Genomic DNA, 15,501 nt, shown 5'->3' with positions numbered 1-15,501 from the left:
TAGGAGGATTTTGGGAAATGTCAGTCCTGTCACAACTGTGATTCAGGGACAGTCAGAGAGTGTAGAGGACAAGTATTTTTCTTCTTTTCTTCTTTAAATCAGTCAGATAATCTTTGCTTGAGTAATTCAAGTCCAGACTCTGTCTGAAACCACAAAGGTCTCTCTCTGTTTAGATCAGAAAAAGTCAGTCCTTCCCTTGGTCAGAAACCCCAGAGAAGAAGTCTCTCAGTTCATCTCCTCTGGCCAGGCTCCAACTGCCTTTCCTGGGAATATTTCATTTGGAATCTTCACCATGATCGACAAATGATGTCCCCAGCTTTCTGTCTTGCATGCTTGAAATTCTCTCTTCCTTCATGCCTCTTCCACACTACTTGCCCCCTAAACTATGCCCAGCTAAACCCTATGTCTTTGGGACATAAGACACACCTCTGACTCCAGTCAGGTGACCAACCTTCCCCCACTTCTGCCTGAATTCATACCCTTCTCTGGTCATGTAGCACCTGCTGCCAATAGAGTATAAAAAGAGAGAATCCATCCTCTCCGGGGAGGCAATGCACACACCTGAGTCTGTCTCCCGGCTTTTCAACATTATCCTCTAAATTAATACATTTCTCTTTTTATTTTTAAGCTAAGTTTTGGAGTCTTGAGTTCTTTCAAAGGGTACCCATCCTGAAGCCCAGGGGCTCACCTCAAGCCCCCACAACACTAAGATGGTTTTACTAGAGTGTAGCTCCTACGTACGTAACAGCTTCTGGGAGCCACAAGTGAGAGTTGGGAAAGAGGTAGACATTAAAGGTGGAGGAACAGGAGGAAAAGGCCTTGGAAAACCCTCACTTCAAAAGGGCTAATTTTCCTTGAAAACCCCATATATCCCAGATAGCAGATAAGTGCAAGCTAGATAAAATGCTTATTGGTTGCTAACTATATACCAAGTTCTTTGCTATGTAGCTGAGAATACAAATACAAACAAAAAGAAAGATAGCCTTTGCCCACTTGGAATGGACATTTTAATAAGATTTAATAGGATTGCCATGTAATGGACTTTGCTACTAGTAGCAATGCAACAAGCCAGGACACTCCTGAAAGACTTATGGGAAAGAATGCTAGAAACATTGAAAGAAAGAATTATGGGAGTAGAAATGCAAAAGCAAAACATATGACATCACTTATCACATGTGTATATGGATATGTGATTTGGGGTTTAGGCTTAAAAAAGATTGCTCTATACCAAAAAAGGATACTATGGAAATACGTATCAAGTGATAACATTTGTACAAACCAGAAGAATTTCTTGTTGACTCTGGGAGGGGGGAAGGAAGAGGGGAATGTCAACTAGGAATCTGGAGACCCCAGGTTTGTCCTTAGAATTCACCTCTAGGGAGGTTTCAGACTTAGCAATTTCAGGGTGAATAATAGACCTTAAAGTACTTGATTATGCCAACTTAGTTGGGGTTAGCCAGACCTAAGAAAATGCTAAGTACCCTTTTTTGTCTTAGAAGTTTTCTCCCTGGTATCAGAGATCCATTGCCAAGAAGACCACTACCTGGGCAGGGGCTATCTTTTTAAAATCTATTGTAATTAGGCCACTGCCTGATACCCCAGCCCCTGGCTAGGGTTCCTTTCCCAATCCAGATTGTATCCTGTCAGTAGAGTCTGGACACTCCCATTTCCTTGTAGCCATGGTAATGTCAATCAATCATGCTTCCATGTCCTCAGTTCCCCAAAAGGTATATAAGTTCCCCAAATTCTGTTGTTCTTCAGAGACATTATCTAGCATGGTGATCCTCCCAGAGGTAGGTGTAGGTCCATGATGGCAAACCTATGACATGTGTGTCAGCACTGACATGCCTAGCCATTTTTCATGAAACACATTCACATTTGGACTCAGTGCACCTCGGGCCCAGGAACCACCCAGGGAGCGGTGCGCTCACAGCCGTGGCCATAGCCATGCCCTGGCCTGGCCTGAGGGGGAGGTCTGTTCTATATGCTGGCCTTGGTGGCTGGGGGTAAGCAGTGGGAGACTCCTACCAGGTGGCTAGGGCATGTGGGGTTCCCAAGGGATTGGGGAGGAAGACCACTTGTGTGCTAGGAATGTGGGCAGGCAGGCTGGCACACCCTTGCTGGTTGGGGAGGGGCAGGGTGGAGCTGGCCCTATGGAAAACTGGATGGGGCTCTGGCCCACATGCAATGGAGGAGTGCCTGGAATCAATTACCAGACACTTTTAGCACCCTGAAAAATATAGCAATGGCTTTACTCACAATTTTTCTCTCTACTTATTTTTTTTGTGAGACCTTATTTTCAGTGTTAAATAATATCAAAACCAACAAAAGAAACAGATCGACAGATAAAGTTAGTAGTACTTGCTTGGGCTTGAAGTGTACAAAATACCAATCTTCAATTGAAAATTTAGCCAATGAAATTCAGCAACAATAAAGTCACTAATAGGCAGGTAAGTTAAAGAATTCCCCCTCCCCCTCACTTATCTTAGTTCATGGCACCCTACACAAGTTAAATAATATCAAGACCAACAAAAGAGCCCAACTGACACATGAACAAAGAAGTCACTAAGCAGGTACATGAAATAATTAGTTTTTGGTTTATTAAATGCAGCTATATATTACAATTATATATATTTTTGTCATTTAAACTATAAATATTGTGAAATTATGTTTTTTTCTTGAAGTGACACATTACCCGAGTTATGCTTCTTTTTTTTTTTGGTGAATTTTGACACACCAAGCTCAAAAGCTTGCCCATTACTGTAGGTCCTATAAAGTTCTTAGCACTGGGCTCTGTGTAGCAGCCAAATATTGGACCTATCACTCTCCTAATTAAAGTCTTGGTTTTTCTGACTACTTAAGTAGTTCTGTGTTTTTTTCCAAGTTAACAGGAGGGAAAGAAAATAAATCATGTAAACATGGAAAATATTTTAAAATAATTAATTTAAAAAATTTAATAGGATTAGACAACCTGTAATAAGGTGTTAGAAAAAGAGTATATATGTTTAGGAAAGACCTAGGAGTCCAGGGACTCATCCATTGAACTAGATTTAGAATGCTTTGGAACCCCAACATTTTCTAGAGCCTTATAATAATTTCAAACAGCTGTAGGGTTATACATGGTACAATTTAAAAAATTCTTACCTTCTGTCTTAGAATTGATATTAAGTATTATTCTGACACTCTTGTTTATGTAACCCCAAATTTACCTTTGTTCCATGGGAACTTGCCTTCAAGGAACTCCTGGACTGACCCATCAAGCCATCAAGCACCCATTAAGCACCTTGAATAGGAATGATAGAGATGCTCAAATCTTAAGTGACCTTTTGTTTTAGAAGTTTCTCTTATTGCATCTTGGTCTCTCCCAAGTAATCTAGTCCCTGGCTGGAGTTTTCTTTCCCTTGTCTCCTTGTAAACCAATCCTTTGTCCTCCCTAAAGGGCAAATAAGATCTCAAGTTCATCATTTTGATGGAAATTCCCCTTTGTGATGCATTTTCCTAGAAATTGTTCCCAGAATCTCAGAGTTTAATGGTATGGTATTGTGTGGTATGCATGCACATGACTCTGTGTGGTGGCCATAAGAATATTGTCTCCCTCATCCTGATTAAAGATGTGTTCTTTTATAACTACTTTGGTGGTTCTGTGTTTTTCCAGGTTGGAAATTCCAAAGCAGAAGAGAGGTAAGAGGTAAGAACTAAGCAAATGTGGTTAAGTGACCTGCCCAGGGTCACACAGTGAGGAAATATCTGAGGTCATGTTTGAATCCAGGACCTCCTGTTTCCAGGTCTGTCTTTCAATCCACTGAGCCACCTATTTGCCTCACAAGGTATAAATTTTAACAGGAATTCTTGGGAATTACATGAAAGTTGAGATTGATTTTTAGAAATTCTTTGACTTCTGTCAATGTTGCATACAAAACAATGTCATTCTCTGAGATAACTTCTGAAAAAAGTAATACCTGGTCAAAAAATTCCAATCAGACTTTGGTGGATATATAATCTAACTTCTTTAGAAGGAAAAGTAATTCTATTTCCATTACTTATTTAAATGTTCAAGGTCTTCTTAAAATGAGGGATGAAACCAAGAGATAAAAAGTCATGTGCCATCCAAATTGGAAGAATAGAAGAGTTGAGGCTGGGTTTGTAGAAAGGTAATTTTTAGCATTTGTTAAAATTGGTCTGCTGTAGTACTTATCCATTATCTTCTTTTTTTAGTTATCACCAATTTTCTGGAACATAATGGATAATTGTGCTGAGGAATTTGAAAGTAAAATGTGTTATTTGCATGAAGGATTCCTCATCATCTTTGTGCAGTCTAACCTCAGCATGGAGTGGCTTTAGGATTGATAAGAAACACTTATTTTTGACTTAGTTTAGTCTTAATTTCTTTGTCAGTATGTTTACTTTGTTTATTCTTACAATTAAAATGAATTACTTCACTTGATAGGGCAACTGGGTAGAGTGAGGAGCTATGTTTCTAGATAGGAAGAAAAAAGGTTAGTAAATCTAATGAATGAGGCATACTTTTCTCTTTTTAAAAAGATGCTAGTATTGGAGCATCAGCTACTGGGTTTTGGCCTCTGTACAATTAACTGCTGAGATATGTTCCTCACATATTTAATCACCAATGGAAGGTCCTTCTGGCATGAATGATTTATAATCTGTCAGATCCTGATTGTAACAGATGATGGAACTCAAGAGATGCTGCTTTCCCAAGTTCAATATGAAGTTATCAGCTTGCCTGAAACACTGAACTCACTAATTAAAATGTTGAATTACTAAGTAGTGTGGAATGTTAATATTAATTGGTACCTATTTTGCCCCTCAAAAAGTCTTTTGATTTTAAATTTTAGTTTGATTTTTAGGGCTGAAGCTCAAACACTCTCTCCCCAGGCTATGTTGGGACCTGCCTTCTTTTGTTTGGTTGTAAAAACTGTATGGATGGAGACCAGCTCCTTGTTTATCTGAAAAAATAAGACTTGATTAAGTAATGAAGGCCCTTGGATAGTTGTCATATTGAGGGAAATGGTCCCCACCATATGGTGGGGAGGAAGAGAATGGATTGGTCTCTTCCCAGGAGGAATTCTTTTGAGTATATTTCCTGTGTGACTGTTGTTCAATGGGAAAGACTAGGTGAAGTTGAGAGGAGAGAGATATATAGGCTTGGACTAAAGGAAATTGGTCCTTTTATGCTGACCTTTCCAGCTTTTCTCCCTAACTGCTGATTTTGCTCATGCTTGGGGCTCTGCTCTAGCTTTCTTTCATGGAAGCCTGGGTTTAGCTGCTCAAGGTTGGCACAGCTCTCTACTGGCCTGGCAAGTTTCTCAATTAGTGGTGAGGTCATTTGCATTTGCTTGGACTGGAGGAAGCCCCCATGGTTAGTTAAGTTGTAGTGAGCAGTCTGTTTTAATAAATAGATAGATAGCTATAGCATGTATATCTCTATCTCTATCTCTATCTCTATATCTATCTCTATCTCTATCTCTATCTCTATCTCTATCTCTATCTCTATCTCTATCTCTATCTCTATCTCTATCTCTCAACTCCCCACAGAAGTGAATTGGATTTAGAATTGCCACTGAGACAACTATTTAATATTCTGGTGGATATCTTGCCCTCCTAAAGAGTCCTATATAGTTCCTCCAAGACTTGTGGTCTCATCTTCTGGTTTGGATTTTCCCCCAAAGTCAAGATGCTTCAGTGCTGATGTACAGGCAGTCTCTTTTCTAGCATAAATGCTCTGAACAAATAGCTCACTGATTTTGATCATGAGGAAAAAAAATCCTGATTCTTTTGGACAGAAGTGAATCATGAGATAAGAAAATGATAACACCCCAACCTCTCATGATGAAGGTGCACCACTAAGCAACCCAATCCTAAAGTTAAGTAGGTGATGATGATGAGGTTTTATGTAGTACCAGGTAGCTAGCTTGAGGATTAGTAGTTGGATGTACTTGAATTTAATTGGGGTTAGGAAATGAATGTTTCAGCTTGTGTAATTTCTCAGGGACATTTGGCAGGGTATATTCATGTGAAGCTGTGGTCTGCAAATGATTAAATAAAATAATTTATTCCATGGAATGAGAAATTGCTTATAGGAGGCTGTTTTCAAAGTGCCTTCCTAAGCATTGAGAACACTGACAAGGAATGACTTAGGGGAGAAAAGAATCCAGAGGATGAAAAAATTGTTAAGCACTTTAGAAATGAAGTTCATTTTAGATAGAAAATGCTATTCCTGTCATATGTTACATAGCAAGATAATTATGGTCCTTTTATAGCTATTGACTTTAAGAAAAAGTTTGCTTCCCCCTTCAGTCTATGTGGTCTTAACTTTGCCTGCTTAAGAAGAACTATGGTGCCAATCAGTCAAAAGTTGGGATGCTTTTGGAGTTCTCTGCAGAGAATTCATTTAATCACCTGTCTGAGGTAAGTCAAAAGGCACACTCACCTGTCTCTCCAGGAAGCAGAGACAAAACTGAGCTAATTCTGTCTGAATTTTAGAAATATGTCTTGCAATAATTTAGAATTACCTTCTGCATGGCCCTGAGTTGGTGATAATATAGTTTAGTTAAAGCACCAAGTAGTTAAAGAAGGAGGGATATAGCTATCTCACATTTTCCATAATTGTTTGTAGACTAAAGAATAGGATGACATTAATCAAACTGAATTAAGGTTGTACTGTCTCATTTTTCCTCCTCAAAGGCTTTGTGTTTTATTGTGTTTTTGTGGAATTGGAACCATTTAAAAAAGGGAATAAAGCTTTTGAAAAAGAAATCACACTTTTCAGACCTGTAATTTAAGTTTTGCCCTTCCCATTTAAGTATATTCATAATTCTCTATTCCTTTGTGACCTATATTGTCTGTTTATTCAGTTATATTTTTAGACATTCTAATTCTGAAGCCCTCATGCATGCAGCAACTATTAGCATGAAGCTGGTAATGGAGTATTTGAAGTATTCCTTTGAATGACGATTGTGAAAGAGAATGTAAACTCTTTTTGTTTATTTTAACTTAATCAATCAAGAACTTGGAGTCCCTCACCTTTCACACTTACTTAGTCATTAACACTTAGTTAATCCTAAAAGACCACAAGCACTGCCCTTCTCCCATTGCCACCCCCCCCCCCCACTTGCTAGGCTAATTGGGAGACTATGATTGGTTCCTGAGATGTGATAGACCAGCCCACAGTGAAAGGAACTAGAAACCAGAGAGACAGGAAATGACATGGAGAAAACTGCTTATAAAAGCCTTTTGAGGGCATTCTGATTCATTCTGCTGCCTTGGTGGCTCTTACTGAGGGAGAATTTCTATGTTCGATTTTTACTGTGTTGGTGGCTCCTGCTGAAAAAGAGATTGTTCTGCATGGTGATTCTGTATTGGTGGCTTGAGGAGTTCAACTTCATTGACTCACTTGGGTTGAGGAAACCCTGGCTGGAGACACTGGCCTTTTGACTCTTCAGTGGGATGCTCTTTTTGGTGAGGCACTTGTATCCGGACTTAGGGAATTTAGCTAGGCAACATTTTCTACCTCCTTCCCACATTTTCCCCATTACTATCTCTACCTTGCTGCAATAAACCTACTAAAATTACTAACATACTCATAGTTTAATTTGTAAATATTATAAAAAGGGCGACCACAATTTAAAAAATTCTTATATTTGTCAAACCCATTTTAATTATTACAAGATCCTAGACTGTGCTTTTTCTAACCTTGAAATAAACATAAAAATCTGCACAAGAACATAGTATTCTTTTGTGGGAGCAATCCCTATCACTTATGTGGAATGTTTTTTTATCCTTAGATTGATGCCATTTTTCATTCTGATGTAGTTCTCCACACCAATGAGGGTACTTATAGAGACAAACCAATATTTTAAATAAAATTTAGGTATTGAGTCCATTTTTTTTGGTAAGAATTGGAATGGAGATGTTTTGGGGTGGAGAATATTAATGGATATTGTGACAAATATTTTTCAGCAAATCTGAAAGAAAAGAAAGAGGCAAAGCTCTAGGCCCAAAACAGGTTTATTGAGAGAGACTGATATCTCTCAGCAAAGCTGGGTCATTAGATTTTCCTCATAATCTAAGACAATTGAATGAGAGTTCTCTCCCTATTTTATGCCCTAAAACTACATCATTCAAGATCCCACCCCAAAAGTCAACTACTAATCCTAGGACTTACTGGACAGGAGGTCCATTTAGCAACAATGAGTTGGGAGATCCATTTAGGAAGAATGGGCAAGAGGTCCATTTCAGATGAATGGGTAGGAGATATATTTGCTAGCAATGATTGGATGCTGTCTTCCCAAAGACATGTCTGCTTTTTATTGAATCTTGACTGGTTGGGATTACCTTAAATTTGATATAATAGCAATGTTCCTTGGTCAGCACGCTTACTAGTCCCCATCATTTGTCATCTGGACATGCTTTATATGGTTGATAAGCTTTTAGCTAACTTAATGAGTTACATCCTGTTGCAAATGCTAGCTTATGAGCTAAAGAGGAAAATTTTAAGATTTTATTTTAGATTTAGATTTACCATGTAATTTAGATTTTTCCCTTATGAAAAACAATTACTGGATTTCTATTAATTTCACTATAATCTGGGACAATAATCACTTGCCATGGCCAAGTACTGATTGATTGTGAGGTTTTATTTAAAAAGAATCAGAGGGTCAGGGATTCTCATTTTCTTCAATATATTGTGTAATAATGTGTATATTTTGATCTGGACATATGATTTCATTGTATAGGAAAATTCCAGAGAGAAAATTTCATCTAACAATGCAGATCAGCAACTCTTTTGCAAATTATAGTCTTCAGAAATTTATTGGGAGTACTGAGAGATTAAGTGATCTGTACAAGGTTGCATTGCCAAAATATGTGTAAGGTGGATCTTTTACCCAGATCTTTCTGATTTCGAGGCTTTGTTTATGTACATATATTTATGTATTTAGGTATATATGTGTACATATGCACTCACATGCATACTTATACATTTACACATGTATTGTAGATACCTATATGCATATCTATACTCACATATTATATATCCATCTCAAGAATGCCAAATGTCAAATGATAGAAAACTTTACTTGGATACAGGAAGACTTGAATTTAAAAACTGTCACTGCCACTTATTAGCTACATGACTATAGGCAAGTACTTAGTACTATGCCAAAGATGGCACTGATTTGCCTTGTTGGAAGGAATTTCCACACCAGGAGTGCTCTATGTAAGACAGAAAAATCAGATCCAATATGCGAAAGACCAACTCAAGCAGGGGAAGGACAAGGAAGACCCAAGATTCCAAAAAAGGAACAAAAGAGCTGAGAAGATTCAAAACAGTTACTTCACTTCTCTTTGGGAGCACTCCTGGAGTGGATGGTTTGAGAGGAAGCCTCTGAGAAAGAGAGTCCCTCTGGACATTGATCACCTTCCAGTGAACCCCAAATTCCTATGTTTCCTGCTGAAGATGATAAAAAGTATATTGGGACTTTATAGAAAGCTATCTATTAAAGAAGATCCTCTCTATCCCCAAAAATATTGTCCTTGAACTTACTGTACAATTAAATTAGATCAGGAGGAAGAATAACCCATACAACTGACCAAAAGAGGGTCAGGAAAACAGCCTTAACCCTCAGGATTTGGGGGGAGGTCAGTTGTTAGTTCATAGGGATTTCCATTTTCCACTTTCTTTAGACAACAACCCCATTCTCCCTGCCTTGTATGTCCCCTAGAATAAAGAGTTACCTTTTTAGATCAGGTTTGCTTCCTAACGTCATTAAAGGGGACTGAAGCTTTGGGGGGATCTTACATTTCTCCCCAAGAAGGAGAATGAGTTCCAAATCAAGCTGTAGAGTGACTCAGGTCTAAAGGGAGAAGGGGGGCAGTTCGGGGATTGGGAAATCCAGGGGCAGGAGAATTATTCTGCTCTCCTATAACAGTCAAAATCAAGAGGGTAGGCATCAGGTTTATTCTATAGGACCTTCTCCCTCATTCCTTAACCTCCATAGTCTCTCTAATCTCTGAGGGGACATATTCTGCCCCTCTAAAAGACAGTTTGTGCTACATTCCCCAAGGGGAGGAGAGGGAAGGATCAATCTCTTCCCTCTCTCCATTTCTCTAGCTCCTTCACACCTCTCTCTCTAGTTCTCCAGTGAGAGGGCGAGGGACTCCATTCTTCTCCTGTATTTCATCTATAATAGCAAGATTATAGATCCTTCACATATTCATAGTAAAAAATAATAGTAGCTGGGGGACATCTCTGAATCTCAGGCAGTTCTCTAAGAACATAAGTTGTAAAGAATGTGTTTTGATGTTTCTCTCCTCTCTATTTATTTGTAATATATATATATATATATATATATTTGTGTGCATGTGAATTTTGGCTTTTAAAAGTATATAGTATTTTGGTACTTATATATGAATATGAATTCTGTTCTGAAAATGAATACAATTTGAAAACCAAAATTAAACACAGATTTTAAAAAATAGTAAAGATTAGTCTAAGGAAGATATGGTCATCTCTTTTTTATTTTTTTAAGCTTCTCTTCATTTACACTTCTATATAGAATAGATTGTAATTATTACTTGATAATACTATTAATAAAAACTCACCCTACTCTAAAGTACTAGATAAAGCCAAGGTGGTCTTTATTTATTTACCTTTCTAGCCTTCCTGGTTCAAACTTACCTCTCTGGAATAAGGGAAGAGGTCAGGCCCTTATGAGGAGAGATGAGAAGAAAGGAATGTGATTAATTCTTCAGCTTAATAGACCATCTTTTTCTAATTCTAAATGGATTGAAAGATTAGTGAAAGAATTAGAAATAAACTTGGGATTAATAAATTTTGATTAATAATTACAGAAGAGTCAAACAAAAAAGAAGAAAGCTTGATCTTGTTAAATTAGGATGTAGAAAATCTCTATTTCCTATTGATTTCCATGCTATTTGGGGGCATATTGCTTTCAAAGGAAGGACCATTATTTTACACTAAATAGAGACTCAACTTTTTCTGTCTATTACAAATCCTTTTGATGATCTAGTGATATCTAGACCTCTTCTCAAAATGTTTTAAAATTTGAATAATAAAATAAAATGAGTAATATCGTAAAATAAGTCAATTACATTGAAATATGGTTTTAAAATATTTTTAAAACAAGTTCATAGACTCACTGAAACTATTCATGGCCCAAAGATTCCATGGCATCAAGATTAAGAACACTGGTGACAAAGGGTGGTCTGTATACAATGGGGTATATGCAATAAAATACAGATTTATAATTCTATTCCTATTTTTCTTTAATATATATATATATACACATATATAATTATATATACTCTGGCAAATACAACACAATATGGTACATACAATATACACAGGTACTAATTTATACTATTTTACATATCAAGTATGCTAGGTGTTATAAATCATTGCCTTTGCAAATTATATTTACTATATTGTGTTCTTTATATATCCATATACAGGGAAAAATCTGCCAAGGGAAATGTAGAGCAACAGATATAATTCTTTACAAGTTTGCCTCTGTACTTCCATTTTTCTTTACTTCTCATTATTTTCAAATGTGGAACCCAACTCATCTATCTAGTTTCATCTCAGCTCACCACATTCTCTTATTGCTCTTTTGTCATTTTGATATGAATTTGGCATTGTGTTAGAGAACCCAAAAAATAAATGGACAAGGTGAATTTTTATAATTACAGCAGTCACCCCATCTAAGTTCTTTCACAGAAGGGTCATTAAGTTATATTTTACATTAATTTATACTTAACCACTCATTTAAATGATAATTACATAGAACATTTCATAGAAGATTGCTATAACAGTGTGTTGGTGTTGAATTTCTAGAAATCATAAGTCATCTTCTGCCAGCTTAGTGTTCTCTAGAGGACTTAGAATAGAAACTGCCTTCTTCCAAAAGTTTTAACAGGTTTACCCTGGGGTGGAGAATTCTGTTTTCAAGTATCTGATGTGTTTACAAAAATAAAATTGCAACTTAAAAGGTGAAAAAAACTTAATAAAATCAGAATAATCTAGAAAGAAAAGAAAAAAATCACATTCATCATTATTTATTCTCTTGATTTGCTTCTGAAAGGTTCACGATATACTATTCATGGAAGAATGAATATAAAATCTCTAAAAATGGGTTATTTAAATTTTTATTTTTTTATTTTCATGTTTATGAATTTCTCATTGAAAGTTTCAGTATACTGGATTGACTTTAAGTATGGTCTTGGTAATTGACTGAGAATGTTGACTAAGTATTAGCCTAGGTACCATAAATACAATAAATATTTATTAAGCATATACTATGTGCCAGGCACTGTGCTAAGCACTGGGGATACAAGAAGACAAAAGACAGTCCCTGTTCTTAAGAGATTTATTATCTGATGATAAACATGAGATTCTCATTGCCAGAAAGACCAGTGATGATAACCCATGAAATATTAAAATACATAATGGCCTTCAGTATTATGTATTCCCTCTCTACTTCTATAGATGGGGGTATGTGAAGAAAATGGAACACAGAATTAGAAAGGATTATAGGGATTATCTAGTCTGACACCTTCAGATTATATATTAGATTACTGAAGCCCAGATATATAATTTGAATTGGCCAAGGTCACAGAGTTGGTAAATTCAGAAGAAGGATTTGAATTAAACTTCTGGACTTGACATTCTTTTTACTTTGCAATGCAGTTCCTAGATTGTCTACAAACATTCTTTTCATTGTTAGCAATCTTAATGTGGGATCTTTGATGATCAAGTGAAGTAACTGAATCAAATCAAATGGACAATTTTACTCTAAATGAAATTAGAAGACATAAAGAAGCACACCTTAATGGATGGATGGTTCACAGATTCTCCTTGAAGATATGAATAAAGTTACTGAGGAATTGTTTTTCATCCTCATCCCAAAAGCAACAGGAAATATAATGCCTTGTCCAGAGTAGAAATTTAATGAATGCTTATTAAATTGTGTTGATCTGAGTTAAAACATCATTTTATGGGACACAGACATTTTGCTCTTAGTTCTTGTACGTAGAAGGACAATCATAAACATTATTGCATTTTATGTGCAAATATGTTAGTGAGGATGACAAAGGAATTCAATGAAGAATTTGATAAAAATATACCAAACAAAGTTAACATATACATTAATGATTTCCCTTGTAAAGGACAGGGTGGCAAAAATAAACAATCAAATATTAGAAAATATTGCTTGGAGTCAAGAAATGAAAGATGCCAAAGAATTAGAAACTGCTCAGAAGCTTCAGATCTATATGATATGAGTGCTTAAAGGAGAGAATTATGTCATTACCATAAAACAAAAAACAAAAACAAAAGCTAGATGACACTATCTTAATAGATAGTAGGGACTGGTTAATACAAAGTCATTTTAGAGAATTATCTCTCTATGTATAATTGAATCAACTACTAGTTAGATAAAAGGTCAAAATCAGTACCATATAAGAAAGAAGAATAAAGATGAAAGCAAGATACTGTGTGTGATTAATCTGTTGACTTAAAAAGATGAAAAATAGATAAAAATAAAGACATTGCCTCACCATTTCTTACAGAAACTTAGCAAACACAAAACAATAAAGTAAACAAAAGAACTTTGAGATCTTCCTAACTAATAAACATATACTATGCTGGTCAAAAAGTAATGCAAGACAGGAATCTGAATTAGAGTAAAAGCACATTTATGCAAAAGTAAAAAGGGCAATGATTCAATATTTTAATCAGCATTACTTCATGGTATTATTTTTCTAGGATATTTTATTTACATGATATATTTATATGTATGTCTATATTTGTACCTCTATCATTGCAAATATATAATAAAATACACAATATATGCATATGTTTAAATGCATATATACATCCAGATACACATGCATATTATATATGCACACACACAATTCGATAGTCATATTATGTTATTGTGATCTTGGACAATTAGTTTAATCTCTTTGAGCCTGTTTGTTTTTCAGATGAAGGGGCTCCAGTAGATCACCTCTGAGGTCCATTCTAGCTCTAAATCTATGACTCAATAATCCTGTAATTGTGAATCATGAAACACCATGATCACAAAATAAAAATTACAGGTGAGCCCAAGGACAATGGAAAGATGAATTTATGGAAGCTGCTACCTATTGCCAAGATAGATGACTTTCATGTGAGAAACATCATAAAACAGATCATCAAGAAAATGTGTGATCATAAAAAGAGGTGATCCAGTCTTTAAGTGAGAGTTATAGCCAGCCCAAGTACTACATTAGTATCTGCAAAACTATAAAGGAACCAGAGAAGGGCCAATATGATGTTGAATATCTCTTTTCTGAAGGATTTATTGTTAAATACAGCTATAAATCATTCAGAATGAGAAGGCATGGATGAGTTGTGAGCTGTACCAACAGGAATGCCCATACTGATAAGATAAGATAATGTTTTCTGCAGTATTAAGTTAAGTCTGTGGCCATCTTCACAGCATTTTCCTGTGCTTCAGATTCGACTTTGAACAAGCTGACTCATCCTGAACCCTTAGACTTCTAGTTTGTGAGTCTTTTTCATTCTAGTTCTACTACCCACCATGGTGCTACTTCCAGGACATGTGGGAACAAAAAAATCAAATGACCATGACTATTTCTGGAAAAGTACATGCCAATCAATTGCTCTGTGGTCCAGGCACTATTCTTGAACCCTTTTTGACCAAAACATTCTGTCTTGGAGATTCCTCTCCAATTTATGTTTTCTTCTTCTATTCCTATGAGACTCTTTGAGGGTAGGAATTGTCTTTTTTTTTTTTGTTTGTTTGTATCATTAGTGCTTAGCAAAGGACATGGTATATAGTAAGTTCTTAATAACCCATCCATTCATCTGTCCATGTCTCTTATGGAAGGCATAGCTAGATTTGGTCCTAATTAATGACAATTAATTATAACCTTAAAATTGCTATTTATTCTATGCACATATATAAAAGAGTTTTTAAAATGGAGAATAACATTACAATGAAAGGTTAATGGGCAAGGACATGCTGCAGTTTTATTATTTAAATTAAAAAGATTTTAAAGTAAAATATTTATAGTGAAATTTTGAAACTAAAATGAATTGCTAGAGGAAATTGTTTAATTTCTTTAAGGGATATTCCATAATATTCAGAGCATCACTCTATAGAAACAAAGAAATGGGAATAAAATGGATACCTATCTTTTTTTTTCCCCAGTGGCTGAAAACTATGAGTGTAATGAAATATTGTAGAGTGAGAATCATTATCAATGAAACATTGAACATTTTAAAAAAGCTTTAAGAGTATTGAGGGCAGGATAGGTATTTTTTTTTAAGTACAATGCCTTCTCTAGTGCCTGCTTTTCTCCCCCAGGCTTTCTAGGCCCGATTCATATCTATCTGGACCTGGCTGAAATTTTTTCTCCTCTATTATACTTTATTTTATTCCCATGGTGGGAAATAAT

This window comes from Monodelphis domestica, chromosome 8 (genome assembly GCF_027887165.1).
Source record: "Monodelphis domestica isolate mMonDom1 chromosome 8, mMonDom1.pri, whole genome shotgun sequence".
Classification (NCBI taxonomy): Eukaryota; Metazoa; Chordata; class Mammalia; order Didelphimorphia; family Didelphidae; genus Monodelphis; species Monodelphis domestica.
Note: the sequence above shows the minus strand (reverse complement) of the source record.